General features: G+C 41.5%; 1 pseudogene; it reads right to left on the minus strand.

The window, feature by feature from the left end:
* Window positions 1–8,597: 8,597 nt before the first annotated feature.
* Window positions 8,598–9,057, minus strand: LOC148091825 (large ribosomal subunit protein eL29 pseudogene; annotated as a pseudogene).
* Between the last annotated feature and the right edge of the window lie 15,721 nt (window positions 9,058–24,778).

The raw sequence follows: 24,778 nt of genomic DNA on the forward strand, positions 1-24,778 counted from the left end.
ATATAAGAAAAAAAAAAATGTAGCTAACCAGCAAGAGGTTAATGGAATTAGGTCTTAAATATGCTCTTCTTGAAGGTCGTGCCATCTCACCCATTGAATATGAAGTTGTGCATCGGGAAGACCTTGAGGAACACATATAGAAATTAGAAGTCAATTAGATATTAACTGAACTCCTTTTAGGAAGTGATCTGGTCTAGGATTACTTTTGAACTGGAACTTCCCCTTTCCTCCCAGAGCCTCTTCTTTCACGTCATCTATTTTATAAGCAATGGCCAAGGTCTCAGATCTGTGAGTAAGGTTTAGTGAGAATTGATGAGGCCTGACTAAGTAAGAATCCTAATGGCTGTGGGTTGCTGTTATGTGGTAGAAGTCAAACTCAATTATCTTTAAATTCAACAATTCTCTATCTACTGGGAGACTCTTTAGGACCTCTTCCATGTGTCTTTCTTCATTTGAAATCTTTCATTTGAAATCAGGTCTACTTTAGAAAGGCTATCTATATCTATATATATACAAAATACAAAACCTTCATTTCTGAGGGAGTCAGAAAAAAATAAGAGATCTCTCTCTCTAGATTTGGCCTTTTCCAGGAAAAATGAGACTACCAGGTAAACAATCTTGGCTACTCAGATCAGGCTTAAAACAAAACCTCATGATTATAAAGCATAGTTTGCTGAGCTGCTGTATACATAGACCAATCCTACCAGCTTTTACATCAGGATCACTTCCCTCCCCCACTGCAGCCATGGAAGGAAAAGTTCTGTTTGGGAGGGTAGAACAAAGCCTATCTTTGTGCTGGGAACAGTGCAGTGGTGCAGTGAGCTCCCGGGCTGGGGAGGAGGGATGGAGTAATGAACAGGGAGAAGGTGGCACTCCTTGTTCTTTAATTTCACTCAGGAAGAATCCCTTCGCTGTCAGATGGGAAGGCATCTCTAGAATCTGCAGTCTGTCAGCTGTTACGCTGACACACGCCTCACTTTTTCCATAAGCGTGTTCACCTAATAATCCATTAGCAGACATTAGAGCCAGCGTGGACTGAAAGGCCCACAGTTGCACTGGGCTAGAATTAGGAAATTCCTTTCTAGGAATGAAGTAGCCTTATTACCGTCACGCTTTTGGGTTAAGCGTAGAAGCCAAAGTGGTTTGGGAGAGAGGAGATGGGGGGGGGGGGGTTGGTTGTGGGTGGAAGATGTCAGTGTTGGGAATTTTTATTTCCAGTGCAGAAAGAGCCTAAAATGCCCCAGCTGTGAGTCCTGTTATTCACATTTTCAAAACACCCAGGCTGTTTTGACACCCAGGATGTTCCTGAAAGACACAGACGGAGGCCTCTCTAGCAGTGGTATTGTCAGTCCTTGATGCAGAGCTGGGTCAAGTAGCCTGATTATTCATATTATTACTCTTATTATATTGCTTTTAAAATGCTCTCTGGACTTTGGCAACCGTGCAGTCATCCCCATTGCCAAGAAGCTTACGGAGGTGTGAGCTCCTGAGAGTTTACCCATTCTAAGTCTTGAAAACATTTTGTTTCTTCATAGTTATAGATGTACACTTTAATAAAGACAACTGTATAAGTAAGATAATATCGGCTCAAGACCTGATAGCTTTATTAGTTTCAATAGCACAAGTCCGTGCACTATATACTTTGGTGGTTCAGTGTTCTTGTAAGAGCGGTTGTGAAGAAGTTGCTGTTAGCACAGGTACATGGGCCTCTCAAACACTGATAAGTTGGCTCTTTTCCCCTGGGCTTGAGAGCAGCGGGCGGATTCCCACTTTGGAAGTCAGGCCAACAAATCTAGAGAATGCAAATAGAGTTAGAAACCTGTGAGAGCTTTTATTCCCTTCACACACTTACACTGCGAAGTGAATTGCTTTGCAAATGTAAAGGGGAAGAAAGAATAGGGAAGGAAAGAATGTGTCGGCTTTGTCTGCCAATGGTTTGAGTATAGCATGGCTTTTTTTTTTTGGATGAAAAGTGGGATTTTAATGGGTGCTCACAGTCGGCTTAGGCAGCCTCTGAAAGCTCTTCTTGTCAGACAGCACCCTAGATAGAAGGACCCATTGTTTTCTAAATCTGAAGTTGTCACCCTTCCCTTTATCCTTTTGGACCCTTTAGTGTTTGCTTTGTCAGAGTATTTTAATCCCTAGTGTGGTGACTAGGTGTAATTTATCTCATTAAGCCTCTCCTATTTTATTCTGTTTACATATGACGAATATTATTGTTTCATAGAGCTTATACCAACAGGCCACTCCTTTGTCCCATTGTTTCATCTCTAGGCCAAGAATCAACAAATGAAGTTTTTATCTTTCCAATCTTAGACCTCGCCTACTTGTCATTCAGTTTGTATAGATTTCATGAAGAACATGTTCCTCTGAAAACAAAGCAAGGATTCATTTTTATGACTGAAAAACAAACAATTACCACTCTCAAAAGGTCCTGGTCATCTCTTTTATGAATATAGTCTGGCAAAGACTCACCTTACAGGGAAAAAGAGCATATATGTACTTCCTTGTGGGATGAAAGCTCAAAGTCCCCTAGCAATAATGTCCCACTCCGTAACTTGTATTTCTTTCATAATGTATAGACTATCCTGGAGGCAGGTAACCTGAGCACTGCAAAGCACCTGGTGAGGTTATCTTGTCCAAATCCCTGCCCTTTGGCAAGACCACACCCAAGCCAGACAGGAAAATCAGTCCTGTTTTCAAAGTTCTCTGAACAAGTCACATATTTGAAATGTCATGTCAGAAAATTCCTTTTCTAAAGATGTAGCCTAATAGAAGCTTTGTCATTTCCTCAAATCGCTCTTTTTCTTCTCCAGACGGAAAATAACTGAGTACCATCCCCAGGGAATGAACAGTTTAATGAGCAGTAACCTCCTCTAGGCAGTGGTTTTCAAACTTTAGTGCACATCAGAATCACCCAGGGGCTTATTAAAAACACATTGCTGGACCCCAACACCCAGGGTTTCTGATTACAGAGGTGGAAGAAGCCTTGAGAATTTGCCTTTCTAGCAAATTTCCAGGTGATGCTGATGCTGTTGGACCAGGGACCCCACTTTGAGAACTGCCGATTCTAGGAACTCTAAAGGAGAAATAGGATAATTAAGGGGCAGAAACAAAAGGATTAGCAATAAGTTAAACAAGTTAACCTCCACATGGAAAACAGAGTTAAGTAACCTCTACATAGAAAGCATGAAATGCCTTTCAGGTAAGTTCTTTGCTGTCATCAAGCTCACAAGGTCAGGGTCCAGTGGGGGAGGCTGAACACAAAGAGTAGTTTAGGATATTAGCCTATAACACAGGGAACTGTTTGAGGAGAGACCGGGAAGGCAGAGTTCAGGCTAGACAGGGAAGAAGCCTGGAAAGAGTCCTGTAGAGCTAAAAGCCTGAGGAGTAATTCCTGAGTTGATTCTTAAAGAAGGGAAGGTATCCAGATAAAAGGTCAGGGCTAGGCATGGGTTCTTCTGGCAGAAGGCACTAACGGAATTAAAGAGGGATGTGGAGTTTTCGTAGAACAGCAAGTCACCCAGTTTTTAAATTTTGTAGATCTCGCCCAGCTGGTGTGGCTCAGGGGTTGATCAAAGACCTGGAATCCAGAAGATTGAAGTTCGATTCCCAGTCAGGGCACATCCCGGGTTGTGGGCTGAATCCCCAGTGGAGGCATGCAGGGGGCAACCGGTCAATGACGACTCTCCCATCATTGATGTTTCAACTCTCTCCCTCTCCCTTCCTCTCTCTGAAATATATATATGCCAACCAGTGCATTAAAAAAAATTTTTTTTTTTGGTAGATCTCTGAGTTTTTGATGGATACAAAATCTTCCTGAACCTCTCTCTGGAGGAGCTCTCTCCATTTATACATTTTCTAAAGTTTCATTTAGTTTTCTCTGTTATCCCTGCTACTTTAGGTGTTTGTTTGTTTTTCCCCTCAAATGTATCGGGAGCCCTTGTATGCTCATCTTTATTGGTGTCTCCCTGTCAGCCCTCTGCGAACATAGTACCTTTTTACTGCTATCTTCCTCTTTTGATTATGAAAAAGGGATGGAATAGGCTGATGGGGATGGCATGGCTGGCAGCTAGTTTTCTTCATGTGGGGTTTTCCCCTTTATTCTTGTGTTTTGCCAACGTGGCACCAACCTGATTCTTAGCAGAAGTCCCCACCTCTCTGTCTTGCTGGGCACAGACACTACTGCTGCGTGCTCACGTGGCATAGGCCATCTCCATCAATTACTGGCGCCGTATCCCTGAGGAGTGTGGAGGCCCTCATTAGCTAATAAATGTGCAGGCAGGAGCCGCTGATGGTTCCATAAAGCCAGAGACTCTAAGCTAGGTTTCATCAGTTTTCGGGGTCATACAACTTCCTCCAGCAGGGCTCAGGCCCCTGGATAGAGTAGCCCCTACCTGCCTTTTCCTTCCTCATCTTATATCCTCTGATCCTCATTCTTTCTGCTCCAACTACATAAACCTTTCAATCTTGTGTTTGTCAAGCTCCCTTCTACCCCAGGGCCTTTGCACATACTGATTCCTCCGTGTGAAATAGTCTTGCCTCACTCTTCAGTAATTACTACATTTAGATCTATGGCTACTCCCTCTAGGAAATCTCTGATCTCCCTGAACAGGTAAACTCCCTCCTATTATAATAGGCTTTTGAAGTATCAGGAAGTTTATTTGATAGTACTTGACGATTACTTGTGTAATTATTTGCTTAATGTTTATCTCTTCTACTAGACTCCCAAGAATCAGTAAACTATAGCCAGCTTTGGCCACAGACTATTTTGTAAGTGAAGTTTTAATGGAACACAGCCACATCCACTTATTTACGTGTTATCTGTGGCCACTTTTGTACTACAGGATCAGAGTTGAGTAATTGTACCAGAGGCTTTACGGCCCATAAAACCCGAAACATTTACTATCTGTCCTTTTTCAGAAAAAATGTGCCGATTCCTGTACTAGACTATAATCTCCATGTAATCAGGTACAAGGTATGCTTTTGCCTACTCACCTGTCCTCAGCATATAGCGTGGTGTCTGATGCACAGGAGATGCACAATGAATAGTTGTTGTTTTTTAATAAATGCAAGGAGATTATTTTAAATGCCTGTTTTACTGGAATGTTGAAGGGGTTAAATAAGATAACATGTAAAGAACCCATCACATAGTGCCTGGAACATAGCAGATGGTTAATACATTAGCAATTATTAGTGCATTTTAGTCTTTCTGAGTCTGGACCTAAGCTGTCCCCAGGCCCTGGCCTGAGTTGCCTTCCTGTCCTTCATCTGTCCTACTATCTCTTGTCCTCTGGTCTTGTTCTCCTGGATGGGAAAGGCATTTGTATTTTGGGTTCTAGGGGTCATTCCTTGGACTCACATTCTTAGCAATGTATTCTCCACCATTCCTAGAGACATCCTTATAGGATGTTCAGTGTGTGTATTTGAAACATATCATCCTCAAGCCTTGTCACAGCCTTAGGGTGAAGCTCCTTTAACCTGTCCTGGGGCTTCATCAGGTTATCTAAATGATGGCAGTTTTGTCTTATTTTACAGTTGCCTCTTTCAGGGAGAGCAGACAATCGCTTTTCCTATGGTTCAGCAGGAGAAGCTATAGAACTAGAGGAGAGCTGCTAATGAGAGAGCAACAAAAGGAACAGAGGCTCAGGAACTGAGCCCATCTGGTTTTATGGGCAAGAGGAAGGGGGGATCGAAGCCCAGCCCAGAGGCTGTTCGGCCTGATGCAGGCCCTGCTGGATGCAGACCCCAAAAGGAAGGAAGATTTGGGAAAACCAGGGGTCAGCACGCTGTGGCCTATGGGCCACATCCAGCCTGCCTGTGGGTTTATGTGCCTCTCCAACTAAGAATGGCTTTTAACCTTTAAACAGTTGGGGTGGGGGGTGGGGGTCAAAAGAAGAAGAGTATGTTGTGACATGAACAAATTATATGAAATTAAAATTTCAGTGTCCATAAATAAAGTCTTATTGGAACACAGCTGTGCTCATTCATTTTCATCTATGTTTGCTTTTGTTTTACAATAGCAGAGTTAAGACTTGGCATCAGGGAGCATATGGCCCATAAAACTGAAGACATTTACTATCTGGCCCCTTAGAGAAAAGGTTCGCCAAGCCTCCAAGTTAGACTATGTGTCTCAGCTGTGACAGTGATTTTGACCTGAGTCCACCAGAGCATCTTCTGTGTTCAGTGTTGTGTGACCTTCACAAACCCCGCCATGTCCCATCTCAGGGTGCAGTCTAGGGTGCTGCGGGGAGAGAAGGGGTTAATTAAATGGATTGATTAGAGGAATCATTCCTGAGGGAGGAGGAAAGGGATGAAATGAGAAAACAGTCTGGTTCAAACGCCAGTTTCACCACTTATGGCAGTAAGATCTTGTCTTGACTACTCTAAGGAACAGTTCCCATATTCTAAAATCTACATAATTATACTCTCAAGCACATAGTGATGTTGGGAGAACTGATGAGCTAATGGATGCAGCAATGCCTTGCATATAGTAGGCACTCAATAAATAGTCCATATTATCACTAGGACTGGACTGAGTACACCACTGGAAAAGTTGGCCTTAGAGAGGGAAAAGCATTCTCACTTTGCAGCCTGTCGAATAGTAAAAACAATGGGCATTGGAAGTAAACAGCTCTGGGTTCAACTCTGTCTCTGCTAGTCGTTCATGTGTGTATCACTGCTGTGTGATCTTAGTAAAGTTGATTAACTTCTCTGAGCCTCAGTCCTCCCTCCCCCCATCCCTTATGTAACCCAGATGTCAAGTATGGGAAACATTTCCTTATGGCACCACCTGTCACCATCTCAGGTGAAACACGTGGGGCTTCAGTTTCACCCTGTACCAACAAGCCCATTCAGAAAAGTCTCTTTCAGCAAGCATTTCACGAGCTTAGTGAATTTATTGGAGATTTGAAGAGTTACACTTTTGAGAGTGAAACATATTGTGCCCCACACACAGCCTTTTTCTAAACCTGCTGCTTGCCTCTTGCCTCTGTGTCTCTCCTTCCTGAGTGAGGCGGGAACAACACCCTCCCCTCCCATTCTCCACACACTTCCCCCAGCAGTCTGGGGGTCACACCAGTCGCCCTCCTCCCTCTCCCTCCTCTCCCCTCCCCCCATACAGCCCAAAGAAGCTGATCAAGGCATTTTCCCACAAAGGTGGTTCTGTCCCCAGGAGGAATTCTACCAGCTGCTAAAAGAATAAATTTCCTCTATCCCCTAAACAAGCAAAATAGGAATAATGATGTCTCCCTCACAAGGTGTTTGTGGGGATTAAATGGGTAACGCATCTACCGGCTTCTGGCTTGTAGAAGGCATTCAGTAAAGGTTGCTTGTCTCCTTTCTCGAGTCTTCCTTTGAGATTTGAACAAAGAGAAAAGCTGAGAAATATTTTAAGGGGGTGATGAGGGTAGATAAAGCAGCCAGGAAGGTCATCTCCTTGACCATCGCTCTCCAGTGAGTAGAAGAGATATTTTCCAAGAGAAACTGGAAGAGGTGGAGGGGCCCAGGGCGGAAGCCAGACAAGTTTGGTTTATCTTGGAGTCCATCCAAAAGAATTTAGTTACTAAAACAGCAGTTCTTCCACATAAATCCTTCAGGTTCTTGAAAAATATTATTAAATCACCCCTGCATCATAAATAATGCTAATTTTATTAATCTTGCCTCTAGGCCAACACACAGCTCTTGCAAGGCCCCCTCTCCTCCTGAGTACACGGCTGAATGGGGAAGCTCTCCGGCCTGGACGGCATTAGGTGGCCTGCAGCTTAAACTGGCATTCTCTGATGTTTTCCAGGCCCTTTCAGATCTGGCCTCTTCTCAGCAGTAATCTTTCCTTAGGTGTAGGAGGCAGAACAGGAGGTTTATTAACAAGGTTGTGTGGCAGAGGCATGGGAATTTGGGAACCCTCTTACTTCTCTGTTAGGACTTGTGTCATATCCTGTGTGCACTAGTATTCTTCCCCCCCTCTTTTAACCACAGAATTTTTTTTAACTTCTTCCAAAAGAGCCCTCTTCTATTTTGCTGTGACCCACTGTTGTAAAAACAAATGGTTGTATTAGTCAATGCCAGGTTGTATCCCAAGACCTTAAGAGGCCCTTGCTGTCCTCCCCACTGCCCCTACCCACCCACCCTCTCTTTCAAATCAAAGATTTCTCATAGTTTTTCCTTCCAAAGCAAAGGTAAGTAGAAGAGCAGTAACACCTGTCTCTGTTATATGGCACTGTTTGGGGCTAAAAAACTAGGAGTTTAGGAAACATGGGTTCAATTCCTGTTAGTTCCCTTGTGTCTTCTGAAAGATTCTTTAATAAATGTTTTGGTTTCATGACTTAATGTTTCCCCCAAATATAAAGATAATTTGTGTTCCTGTGTAAGCACATGAAGACACCAAAAAATAATTAGAAATTTAAACAAAAACCATGCAGGAAGGCCTTCAACCCCACTGTTAGCATCTCGATATATATATATATATATATATTTTTACATATCCTGCCTCAGGTTTATTTGTACAAATAGCACAGGAGGACACCAGCTCCATGCAGACAGCAGCCTGGAGGTCACACCAGTCCTTCTGTCCTCACATCCACAGCCAGACGCCTCTACTATGGAGCCTTCGTGGGAGCCTGGGCACCTTTGGGAGCAGGAGCCTGGGCACTTTGGGGAGCGAGAGCCTGAGCCGGAGCTGCAGCTGCACCTGCAGCCTGAGGCTTGGTTGGAGCCTTGGCCTTGGCCTTTGGCCGGGAGAGCCTGAGACCCTTGGCAATGCCCGAATCAGCACGTTTCCAAGCTTGGGGTAAGTGATGCGGGCAAGTTGACCCGGGCTTGACCTCCTTGGGCTTTACGAGGGTCTTGATAGCTCGGCGTGTGCACTCATGGCCTTGGCGTTGTCGGCCTGCATCTTCAGGCCCTTCTTGTTGTGCTTCTTGACAAAGCGCATGTTCCTTAGGAACTTGCGGTCTACCCCTTAAGAGATTTGTATCTTTGTGATGAGGGTTTCTTGATGCCATTTCTGTGCCATTTTCGGGACTGGTTGTGCGTGGTGTGGTTCTTGGACTTGGCCATCTCTGCGCCAAAGCCCCTGCATGCCTGGGACGGGAAGAGCTCCATATGTTTCCCTAGAGTTTTGTTTTCTCTGCAAGTGTGTGTACCTAGTTGCCAAATGGGATCCTGGTGTACACACAGTTTTGAAGCCTGCTTTTCCCCTTACACTCATTTCACGAGCATTTTCTAGGCCTTAAAAAGCCTCCAAATCACCCTCTTAATGGCTGCATAATACTTGTAGCACGCATTGCTGTGCCCTAACTTATTTAATCACTCAGATGATTGTACCCCTAGGTGGTGTCCAGTTTTTCATCATGTAAATAATGCTGTAGTGAGCATCTTTGTTCTTTGTCTCTGCATCTCTGAAAATTCCTGAAGAAGGTATTTCTAGAAGTAGGATTACTGGCAAAATAGATGCCTGGAAACCCACTTTTGTCATCATTGGCTTTAGTCAACCCAGCGTGTTTCATCTTGAGTCTCTTAACAACATAGCCAAAGGACTGGCTAATTTTTGCGTATATGGTGGTTTCATGGTTAGCAACTGGAGGCCGATATAATATAATGTGGTATCAGAATTATGATTTGGCAATATTCCAAGGTGATAATAACAATAGCTAACATTTAGTGGATGGCTAATATGTGGCAGGCCCTGTTTTAAGTGTTTTATAGATTAACTCAATCTCTCCACAACTCCAGAAGGTAGATAGCATTATCACTCCTATTTTACAGACGGGAAAGCTGAGGCCCTGAGGGGTTAAACTGCAAGGTAAGTGGCAGAGCCAGGATTCAAACTCAAGCATTTTGGCAAGGCCCATGCCCTTAAGCACTCAATGATCCCACCTGCAAATAACCAAGTGGGTGAGATTCCTCACCCTACACATACCCAGCCTGCAGTGTGTGCAGCTCCCAAAGCTGGAAAGGGGATGGGGACTCCACGGCTCACTGCTGAGCTATGGTACTCCTTCCCCCTGCCCTTTCCCCCTTCACTAGCTGTGCACCCTCCGGGGTGAGGACAGGAGAGAAACCAAGCTGCAAGCACCCAATTCTGTGTCTGAAAGGGAAGAAAGAGGGACATAGATCCAGGTGGTTTCAGGAAGCTGCTCATTCAGGACGGGAGCTGGGAAATCAATGAAAAAAATACTGCTTCAGGGTTTTGGGCTTCTGGTTTGTTTTCATTTTTGTTTTTGACAGTTGTTGGTAAGTTAGGCTTGCCTAAGTAGAAGCAATATTTCCCTTACATTTCTCAGAGACTGCATTTCCGTGGGTTCTCGGCTCATCTGTCGCTGCAGTGCCAGGCGTGAGCTCTAAACCAGGAGGTACTGGAAACGACGGTGACTGTGCATTCTGAAGGAGGTGACTAATCATTCGTGCTCCTGTCCACTGCAGATCGCTTGGTTCCAAATGACCTCCAACAACTGTTCAGCTTGGATGGTTCTAAAGGCACCTCATTGTGAAGAGGGCTGATTAACAGTCATTTTCTTTTGTCCTGCCTCCTTATGCTTCCTTAACATAATTCTGGTGGTTACAAAAGACTACATGGGGTGCTTCTATGTAGGGAAAGCCCGCTGGTGCTGCGGTGGAACAAAACACTAAAACAGCCACCGCAGCAAAATCCAACGAAGCAGCAAGTCCATCTGCTTCACCTTCCTACCTTGCCAGGTCCCTCCTAGGGAAACCCAGGCAGACGGGCTGTCCCGTTCGCACTGGCTCAGGATCGAAATGTGTAAAACTTCGAACAGCACCAGAAATGAGCGATGGAGGAAATGAACCACAGAACCTTTCAGGGAAGCTGCCTGCATAGAAACCCTCCCAGGGTCCCTGCTGTGGGGAACTTGGAACAGCCAGAAATAAGTATCTGCTCTGCCTGTACTGGCACATAGAGACATCCAATCAGTGTGTGCTGAATTGCAGTGGGTTCTGCTGAGTTAGAGTGGATGGAGCAGTAAGAGGTAGAATAGAGATGCTTTCTCCTTTTATTTTTGGATAGTCTAATAACATAATATTAAGTGTTTTGGACAGTCTAATAACATAATATTAAGTTATGGGCCAGGCCCCGTTCCAGGTACTATATGCATTATTTCTTTTTAATTCTCACAACATTCCTATGAGGATTTGATTTTTTAGAGCACTTTTAGGTTCACAGCAAAATTGAGGTGAAGGTACAGAGATTTTCCATGTGGCCTTACCCCCCCACATGCATAACCTCCCCATTATCTCCCAACATCCCCCACCAGAGTGGTACATATATTACAGTTGATGAACCTACATTGTCATATAATCAACCACAAACATAGTTTACATTAGAGTTCCCTCTTGGTGGTATAATTCTATGGGTTTGGGCAAATGTATAATTTGGAAAATAATACAATAATAAATAATAATATAAGAATAAACTCTGTCTCGCATACTCATAATTGTAAACCTACTTTTGCCCCACCCTATATATATATTTCCACAGATTGATCAACAACATATAGTGAGGCTAGTTTGAACAGTCTTATAATTAGTGAAATATTTTGAGACATTTTGAAGGAAAGCATACATGCAGAAAAATGTACACAGCATGATAGTATGTGTACAACTTCATGAACTTGCACAAACCAGAAACTCATGCATCTACCTCCCAGAACAAGAAACACAGCATTACCAGTACCTAAGAGACCCCATCCAGTCTCTCCCTCCCCAGGGCTAACTTTTATTCTGAAGTCTCACACAGTAGATTAGTTAGCAAAGGGGAATTTTTAATAGTGGGAAAATTATCAAAGATCATCAAGAATCCTGTTGCCCTGAGTGTCTCTGTGATCTCCAGTCAGCCCAGTTACTCAGAGGCCCTAACAGCTAAAAGGTAAAGTAAGGAGGCAAGTTTACATTAGAAGATAGACCTCAAAAGACAAAAATGAAATGAAAAAGATTAATCTTTTAGTTCAGTCTGCTTGTGGTCACATCAATCCACTCCACTTCCGTTGTTGTTGCAGAGAATCCAGAACCACCCTTTCAAATAATGGTAAGGATGGGATGGGAGTGGCATGAGGTTAGTATACACTTATCTAAGCATATTCGTAAACGAAATGACAAGTAAATTAAAGGGGGGAGTCTTTGGTAGGGTAAAGATAAAAACATTCCAAGTGCATTCTAACATTCAAGAATTACATTAGGGCCCTAGCCAGTTTGGCTCAGCGGTTTGAGCGTCAGCCCTCGGACTGAAGGGTCCTGGGTTCAATTTTGACCAAGGGCATATACCTAGGTTGCAGGCTCTATCCCTTCTGGGCGTGTGCGGGAGGCAGCCAATCGATGTCCCACTGATATTTTTCTCTCTCTCCTTTCCACTCTCTCTGAAAAGCAATGGAAAAAATATCCTCAGGTTAGGATTTAAAAAAAAAATTACATTAGGCATATTGTTATGTTTGGAACTCTCTGAGCCCGCCTTCTGAGAATTCTCACTGGAAATTTGGGATGGGAGCAGCAGCCACGCTGGTACAATGTGGCCCTTCCCTTGTGTTGACTGACTGGACCAGAAGCACACATCTGGCTCAAGGCTGACCAATAAGACCCTCTCTCCCAGGAATGTATCGCTGGGATGCAAGGATGCTACTAGTGTGGCCTGCTGTCTTAAACCAGGGCATGTAAACTCTCTGACTGCAGAGACACGAAGCAGATGTGCTGAGAGACAGAGATGAGGCCTGTGACGTAAGAGATTAGAGAAGACAGAAGGAGAAAAAAGATGACAGGAGCGGAGTAGCTAATTGGCTTCTGCTGGCTTTCTAATTTTGTTCCTGTTCAAATGGCATGAGACCCAGCATTGCCTCTGCCTCTGGGGCGCCATTAGATATTCTTCAACCTTTATTCTCTAACCTCCACTATTTTGATAATGCTGGCTTGAAGGACTTCTGCTACTTGCTATTCTAGCTACAAAGGCTGTGTAACATATCACCCCAAAATGGAGTGGCTTAAAATAAGAACACTTATTTTGCTTACAAATCTGCATACTGAGCAGGGCTTAGCACAGACTATTTATTTCTGCTCCAACTTGGTTTCAGCTGGGGCAGTTTGAAAGCCAGGGGCTGAAATTTTCTGAACTCTCACTCACTTGTGTGTGGTACCTGGGCTGGAAAGACTCAAGCAGCTGGGGCCTAGGAGAGTTGGAGCCATGCAGAAATCTCTCTATCGCTGTGTGGTCTCTGCATCACAGTGGCTTCAAGGGTAGATGGACTTTCACCTGGAAGCTCAGAGCTCCAAAGGCACAGGTCCCAAGGAGAGAGGACCAGGTGGAAGCTATATCTGCTTTTTATGACCTAGCCTCCTATGTCTTGCAGGGTTATATCCACTCATCCTATTTGTGGAGGTGGTTACAAAGATCCACCCATGCTCAAGGGGACCCACCTGTCAGTGAAGGAATGTCACCGCATTGTGAGAAGAACATGCGGCTGGAATGTATATCATCAGTGTGGACATTTTTAGAAAATTGAATTGGTCATAGTTATAAACCAAACCTTGATTAACACATGGAATAATCACTAAAACTCAAAAAGGCATCAGAGTTCCCAGAAAATTATCAATGTTGTGATGGAAAATATCCTGCTTGGTGGGTACAATGAGAATTCTTTCTTTCTCTTCCTGCTCTGAATTAATGAACATCAAATTTACCTATAGGTGGTCTCACTGGGTTCTCCCCAGGAAACAGCATTTTAAAGATGACTTGTCTCCTTGATTCCAGAACCATCTTATATTTATATTTTACCATATAATTAGATATGGATGAATCCAAATCCCTTGTTTGTAGCAAAAGGTTCCTGGTCATCTTATTTTCAAATGTCATTTGTAAGCATATTCTTTTTTGCTTGGTGAATGAGGTTTTCCCTCCAACTGGACCCTTCTCGTGCTTTTAATAAATAATGATCCAGGTTTTCAGGGTCCAAAATACTCCACAGCTGTAAAGTAGGCACTACTGAAAGATATATTAACTCATTCAGGCCTCCAAGGTGCTATTTAAAATGTTATTGTTTCATATCCCATAATGGAAGCTTGGACCTTATTGATGGCCTATCTCTTGATTGTGTGTGTGTGGAGGGGAAAGGCTAGGAGAGGAAGAATTGTGAACTGGAACAGGAAGCTGAATTAACTCTTTTAGCAAGGCTTAAAAGAAAAGGTTTGGTCTCAGAAACTCTCACACCTAAAAGATACTGAAGCTTTCAAAATAAATCAGTAGCTAAGACAGTGTTATTAGATGCAGTAATTACTGGAAGGATGAAGTCCTTGCGATGCTGGCTGAAAATAGGTATGCTCTATACTTCAGAGCAATATTTCCAATACTGTACTAAAATGAAGTTAACTATGAAAATATGCACATTCTGATCCCATATAGAAAACTTCAAATTGTCATTTGTTTAATTAGTAAAGTTTACTTAGGTTTGTATAAACATCTTCAATTCATAGGTTCACCCTGTTATTTGAAATATGGAAGAGAAAGATAAGACCATTGATGGAGTTTAAAAAATTCTACCTATAATAATAAATAAATATGCATGAATAAAGGGGCAGCCTCAATAATAGCTATTGGGTCCTGTGCAACTAGCAGCCTGGTAAATACTTAACAACTAACTCGGGGAGAACCCCAGCTTGCAGCATTTACCAATTTCTGTGGTGTAAATATTTCTACCATGGCTGATTTCACACTACCACCATGGCATCACAGAATACAGAATTGGGAGGAGATATGTTCAGTGGGCTCTTGTGAGCTATTTGTGCCAGTCTGGCATACTGCTATTTACAATTTTTGGAAAGATAGTCAGATGATTCTTGAATAAACCTTGTTATGATACTCGTGGGGGGAAAAAGATAAATAGGTTGCAGGTTCTGTGGCAGAGACATTTAATACTCATTGAATCTTCACCTACTCCCCCACATTTCTCATTGACCAATGGACTGGGAAAGGAGGCAGAAGCATTTAAAAGTTGGTATGCAACCCCCTACTACAATAAAGGAGGTCATGAGCTCCCAATGGTGCAGATACAAGATGGTGGAACCTGGGTCAATTTGGTTCCATGAATATGTGGAGCCCAGCTTCCACATACCAGCAATGGATGTCTACCATATTTCAGTTAGTGATTGCTGCCTAACTAACCATCCCATACAGAACTGCTTAAAATAATTTATTGTATCTCACAATTCTGTGAATTACCTGGGCTCCACTGGGCAGTTCTCCTGTTCTTCTCACCTAGGCTTTCATGAGGTTGTAGTCAAATGGTGCCTGGTGCTGGATTCCTTGGAAAACTTGACTGGGATTGAACTAAAGAATCTTTGCTCAGGTCTGGCACCTCAGTACTCATCTACATGGAGTCTCATCCTCTAGGCATCTGTGTATGGCCTCTTTTGGCAACAGGAGGTCAGACATATCATGAGTGACTTCAAATGCAGAGGCTGTCAGGATCTCCTAAGGCTTGGGCTGGGACCATCATAGTGTCACTTCTCTGTTTTCTTGGTTAAAGTGAATCATGGGATCAGTGCAAAGACACAATGGGAAGTAACTATACAAGGGTGTGACTACAGGAGGTAAAAGTCATTGACAGCCTTCTTTGGAGATTAGCTATCACATACCACAAGAAAGAAACAAACCTTTGTTAAGCCACTTAGCTTTCAGGGTTAATTTGTTCCCTTGGCAAAACCTAGCATAATCTGCCTAATCCAGAAATTGGTACTGTGTTGGTGAAGATAAGGTAGGCTTTGCTGCAAAAACAAACCTCAAAATCTTAGCAGCTTAACACTTGGTCCTCTGGGTGGTTTGATGACTCTCCAGGACTGCTGCCTTCCAAGGGTGACTCAGGGGTTCAGGCCACTTGCATTGTGTTGGTATACCATCTGAAATGTGGCTTCCAGCTCACTGGGGCAGGAGGAAAGAAGACAAGGGGGGCTCCTGGCTTTTAAGTACCTATTGGCCAGAGCTAGTCATATGCTCTTTGCCCCAACTATAAGCAGTTGGGAAATTTGGGGGAGCATGTGAATACTTGGTGATTAATAAATGTCTCTGCAATAAAGTTATGTGAAGTTTTTTTGCCTCCTGAGTGAGGGAGAGAGGAAGGGAGGAAAGAAGGACGGAAGAAAAAAAGGAAGGAAGGAAGGGAGGGAGGGAGGAAGGAAACGAAGGAATTTATAGAATGTATACCACAACCATTAAAACTATTAACAAAACAGAACTATTAACAAGTAACTGTAATAGCAGAGGCTTTCACAGTGTTTTTAATCTGTTTTTCTTTTTTCTTTTTAATCAGCAATGATAAGGAAACCAAACCAGATTAAGTGCTATCTCATTGGAGGTACTAAAGCAAACAAGAGGAAAGAAGTGATTGAAGAGCACTTCAGAAAACTCAATACATTCAAATCAGCAGGGCCTGATTACTTGCATCCCAAGGCACTTAAGGAATTGGCAAATGTAATTGCAAGACCTCCAGCCTTTATTTTAGAAAAGGAATGTTGGACAGGAGAAGGTCCTGACAAGTGGAATCTGCAGATAGAGTATGGTGTGTGTTGTTTTTTTTCCAACAGGGAAAAGCACAACCATGGTAATTATAGACTATTTGGCTTATCTCAGATACCTGGGAGGATACAAGAACAAGTCATCAAACAATCAATTTGCAACCACCTAGAAGAGCACAGGGTACTGGGTAGTAATCAACATGGATTTGTGAAGTACAAATTATGCCAGACAATTTAATTTTATCTATGAGAGAGTGATGGGCCTGGCAGAAGAGGGGGAAGCAAGACCAACCATTGGATTTCACAAGTTTTGTTTTCTTTTGCTTTTTAATTCCAACCCTGACATTTTCAGCATCAACTCTCCAAGAGGATGTTACCTAGGATGACAGTTGGATGGGCATGACTCTGGATGAGGCACTCAAAGTGGTGAACACAGGCTGGCATGGTTATCAATAATAGTTATTATTTTAATCAACTGATGTGGACAAATAAGATGACAGTAATGAAGAAGATATTGAGGTACAAATAGCATTCTCCACCACTGATGGGAAATATGAGAGAAAAGAAGAGATACAAAAGCCAATCTGAAAAATCCAACAGCTGAGTAATGTGAGATGCAGAAAGGGAGAACAGAGAAAATGGTCAAGGGAAATTACTAGAGAAATTATATAAGAAAATTTCCTAGAAAAGGACATACATCTTTACATTAAAAGAGCCCCATAAAGGCCAACTACAAAAAGGGAAAAATAGCCCACTTGGACACAACTTGATAAAATTTTAGCATCTAGGAATAAATAAAACTTTTCTAAAATAGCTTACAGAGAGGAAAATTAGGCTACTTACAGAGAAATAAAAATTGAGGGATGTTAAATTTTCATTAACATCTTTGGCATCTAGAAGATAATAGTTTTTTTTAAATTCTGGAGGAAATTGAATTTGATACTAATTTTCATATTCAGCCAACCTGTCAATCTGTGAGAGCAGGATATAGGCATTTCACATAAACCAATACTCAGAAAATTTATTTCCTAGGACCCTTTTCTTAAAAAGTTACTAGAATATGTGCTCCAGCAGAACTAGGAGGATATCCAAGAAAGAAGGCAGCAAGGGATCTAATACAGGAATAACATAACTACCCAAAACTGGGAGGGGTTGGAAGAAGATAACAGAGATGAGCTAAATTCTTCTTGGGTAACTGGTGGCCATTTATAATCAAAACATAGAAAAGAGGAATGATTTTTCAAACACCCGCTATTCAAAGAATGCATAATTCATGAGAGGTTTTTCATAGGCATATATGTAAGGTTGTGGGCACAATCTCAGAGCACAGATACCAATGATCTCTGTAGCTTAAGGACACGTTATGTTGCTGATGATCTTGCAACCATGGCAGTTTTTCCCATTCCCTCATCCATGCCCAATTATAAGATTATATTTGCAAACTTCATAAAGTTATATCTGCTTTAATGCTTTTAAATTTTCTCAGAATTATGTCTAATATTTCACAGAGTATTCTCTCCCAAATTGGGGGCATGGTACATGGCCACGTTGTCTCTTTCCTGTTTTATTACAACTTACTTCCCTTCCAAAAGAATATGTTCTCAGAATTGTATTTGCTCCTACTGAATGATAGCTTAGAGGACCTTCTTATAGGATAAAAACTATTTTAAAATTATAATTCTAAAAATTAAGAAAACAAAAGTCACTTGAATCACTTCTAGATGGTCCTGTGCATTTCAATAACAGCATGGTTCACAAGTGCATGTTAAATGATGATAGGGGCAAGAAAAGCTCTTTTGCAACTTTGTAAGCAAGGCCTCCCGAATTTAATTATGTCAACATGTAGAACCAGTTTAGTGCGAAGTTAATGAAATGATCAAGGTGAGCCGGCTGCAAGAGGACAGGAGCCAATCACCAATCACCAAACTTGTTGTATCCTAATTCCCATTATCAAGGAGTGAGCAATTACAAGTTCCACTGTATTTCTGATTACTGGCTAAAGTGGCATGCCACATAGCCACACAGATAAACACAGTTGCCATACACACTGCCTGCTAATGCAGTTCTTGATTACTCTTGGCAGGAGTTAGCCTATTTCAAATTTTGCACAAGATTGGTACTTACCTAATAGGCCAATTACACTATTTCAAATATTCATTATCCTAATGTATCTAAAATATGGGCATATTGTAAAAGCAGTATTTTTTTTTTTTTTAAGTGGGGGAAGTGAGGGGGTGCTGTTTACAACCAACAGAGCTAACAGCATAAATATTTAAAACAGTATTCACAGGAGATGGGACTGGGGCTGGGGAGGAATCATCATAAACCTCTCTGTAGCATTCCATCCACACTGTTTAATTTGTTATATGGTACATTTACTACTATAGCACGAGTATCATATTACAGTAATTAAATTCATAAAAGCAGTAACAGTTGCCTCTCAATATTTCTCAAAGAGTGGGCCATGCAATGCTTGTTATAAATGCAGAACTCCTGGTTCCAAATGCACTCCCACGGAATTTGATTCTCTCTAGTAGGGCCCAGGAATCTGCATTGGAGCCACTGGTTTAGGCATGGATTGTAGGAAAATCTCGTTTGCACATCCCCTTCAAGCACATTTCAGGGCTGAGCCTCCTGTGACACCATCACCACATCGCAGAGTCCTTCCTTTCATTTCTTTGCCACCACGAAGAAAAACGGCAACGACCTCTCTTCCTCTTTCTTTTTGCAGATGGTCTTACCTTGGGGGACAACAGTCCTTGTCGCTATCCTTTAAGCTGTGCCATCTCTTGAATGTAGAACAGGTAAGAAAAACCTGTTAAGCTTTAAAATTCATGACAGTGACTGGATTTTTCAGTTATGTAGGGAGAAGCATTTTGAGACTGTCTTTGTATCTTATTTTGGTGCTGATCATTTTTTCTCATTCCCGTGACGGCAGGAATTATCGATCTCAGCATTACTTTGATGGTTAACGAATTATGACGGCAAGAAGCAGAGGCACACACCTCCAGCCTCCTGGGAGCTTAATTTTCTGCTACAGCATTTGCATTTGTAAACCAGCACCTGTGGAATCTATATTCTTACTGTTTGTTATTCACCTTTAATTACATATTGGTAGTGATCCATTTATAGCCAAGAGCAACCAACTGGAGAGTCAGAGAGATTATTAAAATATTGACTTTAAATTAGAAGGCCCATTCCAATATAATGGTTCAGGGACAGTTCTTCCCTTTCATGTGAAGGAAAGTTGGGTCAAAAAATTAGTACAAGTAGTTCTACCTTAGAAGAACTTTTAACCTTAAATATTTCCTTTGGCACCAACATTTCTCTTAGCGTCAGACTTACCTCATGGGGAAAACACCATTTTGTTTGGCAGGTGATGCATTTTTACATCCTGTACTTTCTACATGGTGCTGATCAGTCAATCAAGTTAGGATTTAGGGCATTGTGGATGGCCAGCCCTGTGAGTCCCAGAAAACTTTTCCTTTTAGCATTTTGGTAACTTTTTAACATAATTTCAAATTTATAGCAAAGTTTCCAGAATTATGCAAAAAATCCACATACCCTTTACTGAGATTCATATTTATTTATATTTTGCCCCATTCACTCTCTTTCTTTCTATTAATCAAATTCACACACAGCCTTTCTTTCCTGAACCATTTGAGAGTAAGTTGGAGACATTATGTCCTTTCCCCCCAAAATATTTTGGTATTTTCCTAAGAATAGCATTCTCTTTAATAACCATGGTTGTTATCAAAGTCAGGTTATTTTAACATTGATAAGCCACAGTCCAATTTTCTCAATTGTCCCAATGATGACCCAATAATTAGTTATTAAGCTAATTTTTCCCCAGACCAGGATCCAGTTCTGGATCATACATTGTACTGAGTTGTCATGTCTTTGTTTCCTTTAATCTGGAAAAGTTTGTCAGTCTTTGTCTTAACTTGATATTTTTTATAGAGACAGATCAATGCTCGTTTTGTTTTGTTTTGGAGAAGGCCCTTCATTTTTTATTTGACTGGAGTTTCCTCATATTTAGACTTGGGTTATGTGGTTTTTGGCAGAGATACCATGGGGGTAATGTCATGCCCTTGTCAATGTATCAGGTCATTGATGTCCATTTGTCCCATATATATAAATGAGTTAGGTTTGATCCGTTGGTTAAGATGTTTTCTCCATCATAAAGTTACAGCTTTTCTCTTTGTAAATTACAACTGATTTGTGGAGAGATATTTTGAGACTGTGTCAATATCCTGTTTCTAACTTTTTTTCTGTCTACTTTGGCATCCATTCAGGATGTTCTGACTCCATCATTCCTTCTAGATTTATTAGCTGGCATTTTGCTGTAAGGAAGAGCTTTCCCTTCTCACCATTTACTTACTTATTTAAGTATAAACTCATGGATCCTCATGTTATTTGGTAGGTTGTAATCTATTAATGTCATTTTTAAATTTTGATTCTCAACTTTTCCCAGGTTTGGCCAGTGGGCAGCTCCTTCAACCTGGCTTGTCTTTTTAACATGTTTCCATGATGTAGCAACTGGCTCTTATTATATTCTCCCTGCCCACCCCTGGAATTAGCCTTTTCTCCACTGAGCCCCCAAGTAAACTGTGGTAAGAAAATAAAATTTATCACTACTAGATTCTTTGTTATTTGACAGAATACCAAACAGTGTTTCCTTTTCTATTCTTATCAAATCATCCTTTTACTATGATAAGAGTTTTTATTTCTCCAATTAAAATTTATATATTCTAAAGAAAAATTTTAAGATTTATTGAGTCATTATATAAATATCATAAATCATTTTAAAGACAACTGTTTCAGTCAATGTTGTGTTCTACTAAAACTTCTAGTGTTATTACAGTATAACAGTTAACAGCTGGCAGACTCTTGCCCAGGCAATTCAGTTTTCAAACTTTTAGCTTTTGTCTATGCAAAACTTAAAACCTGGAGTAATGCCTGGACTGGTGTGTTCAGTGGTTAGAGCGTCAAACCTTGAACCAAAGGGTCTCAGGTTTGATTCCCCATCAAGGGCATGTACTTGGGCTGCAGGTTTGATCCCCACCCCAGTCGGGGTGCGTGTGGGTGGCAACCAATCGATATGTCTCTCTCACATCGAGGCTTCTCTCTCCCTCTCTCTCCCTTTTCTTCCCTTCCACTGTCTAAAAAAATCAATGGAAAAAAATATCCTTGGGTGAGTGTTAACAAAAAACAAACAAAAAAACAAACCTGGAGTAGTTCGAATACTTGTGCAAGGCCAGTTCAAAATTTCTGCATCACTTTTGTCTTTTGAATGAGAATAAACTTTATAGTGAACTGTCCACTTCATTTTTCCTTGCCTAGTAAAAGTAAGAATAATATTTCTCCAAGATTTTAAGGGGAAAAATATTTTCAAAACGTATGTTAAATGTTAAGGCCTCCAATTGCATCTAACATCCTGGGATGATTGAAAGTTGACAGGAAGCAGTCAACTTAAAGTCCTTGCAAACAAGATTTAAAATAAAGTTCATTTAAAACCTAAGATCAAATATGGTTCTGTTCAAATGTAATTCACTATTGGTAAATGCTAGGTGATTCTTCCTGTATAATTTTGTTAACCAGCGTCACCCCAATAAATTCAATAAAAATGCCAGGTTGTTCTTAAAGAAAGCATTACTTTAATCTCTTGTGGTTTACTTTTCTTAAATTCAGACTTTACCATTCTTTTTACTTTTTATTGTTATTATTCTCCTTTTTCCCATTTGGGAAAGGGAAATTTTGTTTGTTTGTTTTCTTAAAGGAAATACTAGATATAATGAATGAAAATGTAAACCATCACCCATTATTACTGAGCCTGAAATGAATTGTGTTAGCATCAGTATCTGTACCTAATAAATTATGGTCCATATGTATGCTTCCTATCACAGTCTCTTAACTTGTGGATATTGGATACTTACATTCTAATTATTTTTGGACTTTTTCCTATCAAATAATTTATCATTGGGTTTGTTACTTTACTAAGCCAATTGATTATTGGACATGTGAATTTTCCTTTTTTAGTTTTTATCACAAGTCTATATGCATAATTATTCTATTTCATCAAGAAACAGTTATTAAATGCTCACAGGGTTCATAGATGTATCCCAGTTGTTATCCTTTCTTTCTCTTTCTTTCCCTTCACTTTTCTGTCTTGACTCTGGCCTTTACCTTTTAACCGTAAGAGACAGGTGGTAGGGAATAGACTTTGTAACATATGCCTGCCTCACAGGGCATTGGAAGAACTGAATGCAGTAATGAATATGGAAGTTCCTAGCACGGTGCATGCCACCCAGTATTACTTTTACTTTTGTGTCCTTGAAGGCATCTTACCTTGACAAGCTTGACAGGTCATCAAAACTGCTGTGCTGGGCAACATTTTACATTCAGCAAATGAAAGCCTGTGAGTGACTAAGCATCGCTCTTTTCAGGTCCACACTGAAACGGCAATAGGTAGATTAATAGTTTTGCCCAAGGTGGAAGCGAGACGGTGCGGTGTGAAGGAAGGAGCCTTGACAAACGACTGCAGCTTACTCACTAACCCACCGGGGAACCCTTAGTCACCTTGCTTTGGGGCTTCAGTTTCTTTAACTGTATTAGGGACTGGCTGATGTCCAGGGCGTTTCTGGTTCTAAAACCTGATCATTCTACAGAGGCAGCGCTTCTAAAAAGGGATTGATCTGGGTGGTGAAAACAGCCCTGGGGGATGTGCAGTGTGCTCTTCATGCTGGGTATTCCTGGGTGGTGGGATGAGGCACGGCCCTCCCCCCTCCCCCCTCCCCCTCCCTCCTTCCCTCCCTCACTCCCTCCCTTCGCTTCTCTCCTCATGGATTATTGCTATCGTTTCATAACCATCATATAGTTTTGCAAGCAGTTTAGGGCAGTAAGTGGTTGTGTGAATTTGGGGTTTCGGAAGTTATTTTTCTCCTTTCCTTCTTTTCCTCTTTTCTTCTTTCAGCAGTTATTTATAGCTCCTTCCCTGGGCCTGGCACTATACCTAAGCACTGGGACACATGCATGAACAAGAGTGTCTCAGTCCTGCATTCGGGAACTTACGGTCTTTTTATCTGAATCTTTTTTTCCTGAAAAAGGTCATACATATAGAGAATCTGAAAGAACGGCACCAGGAACACCTGTACCCCCTAGCTTCACCAACCGTTAACATACTATGTTCTCTCTGTGTGTATGTGTAGATACCCTCTTCGACCAGAGTCACTTGCTTGTTATCTGTTTGATGTGATAGGCACTCTACGAAATTCTGTTTGAAGGAAAGGATCTGTGGGTTTTTAAACAAGTTCGAGAACCATTGATGTAGTCCAGACCCACTTTGCAGATAAGCAAATTGAGGCTATCGAAGGGCAGCTATCATCACCACAATTGTTAGTGGCAGAGTTAAGGCTAAAACCATGGTCTTCTTATGCCTGGCCTAAACTCTATATATATACACACATACATGTTTTTTTGAATTGTTTGAAAGTTTCAGATATCGTATTTCACCCTAAGTAATTTAATATGTATCTCCAAGAATCAGTACACCGTCATAATTAAACATAATACCATTATCACACCTAATTTGGTATCCAAAAAAAGATCAGCACCAACCCCATACAGTTGTGTAATGTCTATTCCATATTCAGATTTCCTTAATTATACCAAGAATGCCTTTTTATTGCCTTCCCCTAACCTGTTCCCCAATCAACTCTCTTTTAATCAGCAGTGCTCCCCTACCTTTTTTGTTTGTTTTTTTAATGACATTGACTTTGGAAGAGCCCAGGCTAACTGTCTTGCAGAATGTACAAAATTCTGGATTTGTCTGATTCTTTCCTCATGATGTCATTTAACTCATTTCTGTACTCCCTGTACTTACTGCAATATGGTAGCTCGGTCTAGAGGTTTGATTAGATTCGTGTTAAAAGTTCTGGGCAGCCCGGCCAGGCGTGGCTCAGCGGTTGAGCATCGACCTAGGATCCAGGCGATCGGGGTTCAATTCCCGGTCAGGGCACATGCCCGGGTTGCGGGCTCGATCCCCAGCAGGGAGCGTGCAGGAGGCAGCCGATCAATGACTCTCATCATTGGTGTTTCTATCTTTCTCCCTCCCTCTCCCGTCCTCTCTCTGAAATCAATAAAGATATATTTTAAAAATAAATAAATAAAAAAGTTCTTGGCAAAACTATTTTATAGATGAAATTGTGCTATCTAATTTAATATTTATACAAAGATCACTTATTACTCATGATTAAGAAACAGAAATTTAAAT

This window comes from Miniopterus natalensis, chromosome 12, assembly GCF_054644295.1.
Source record: "Miniopterus natalensis isolate mMinNat1 chromosome 12, mMinNat1.hap1, whole genome shotgun sequence".
NCBI classification, from domain to species: Eukaryota; Metazoa; Chordata; class Mammalia; order Chiroptera; family Miniopteridae; genus Miniopterus; species Miniopterus natalensis.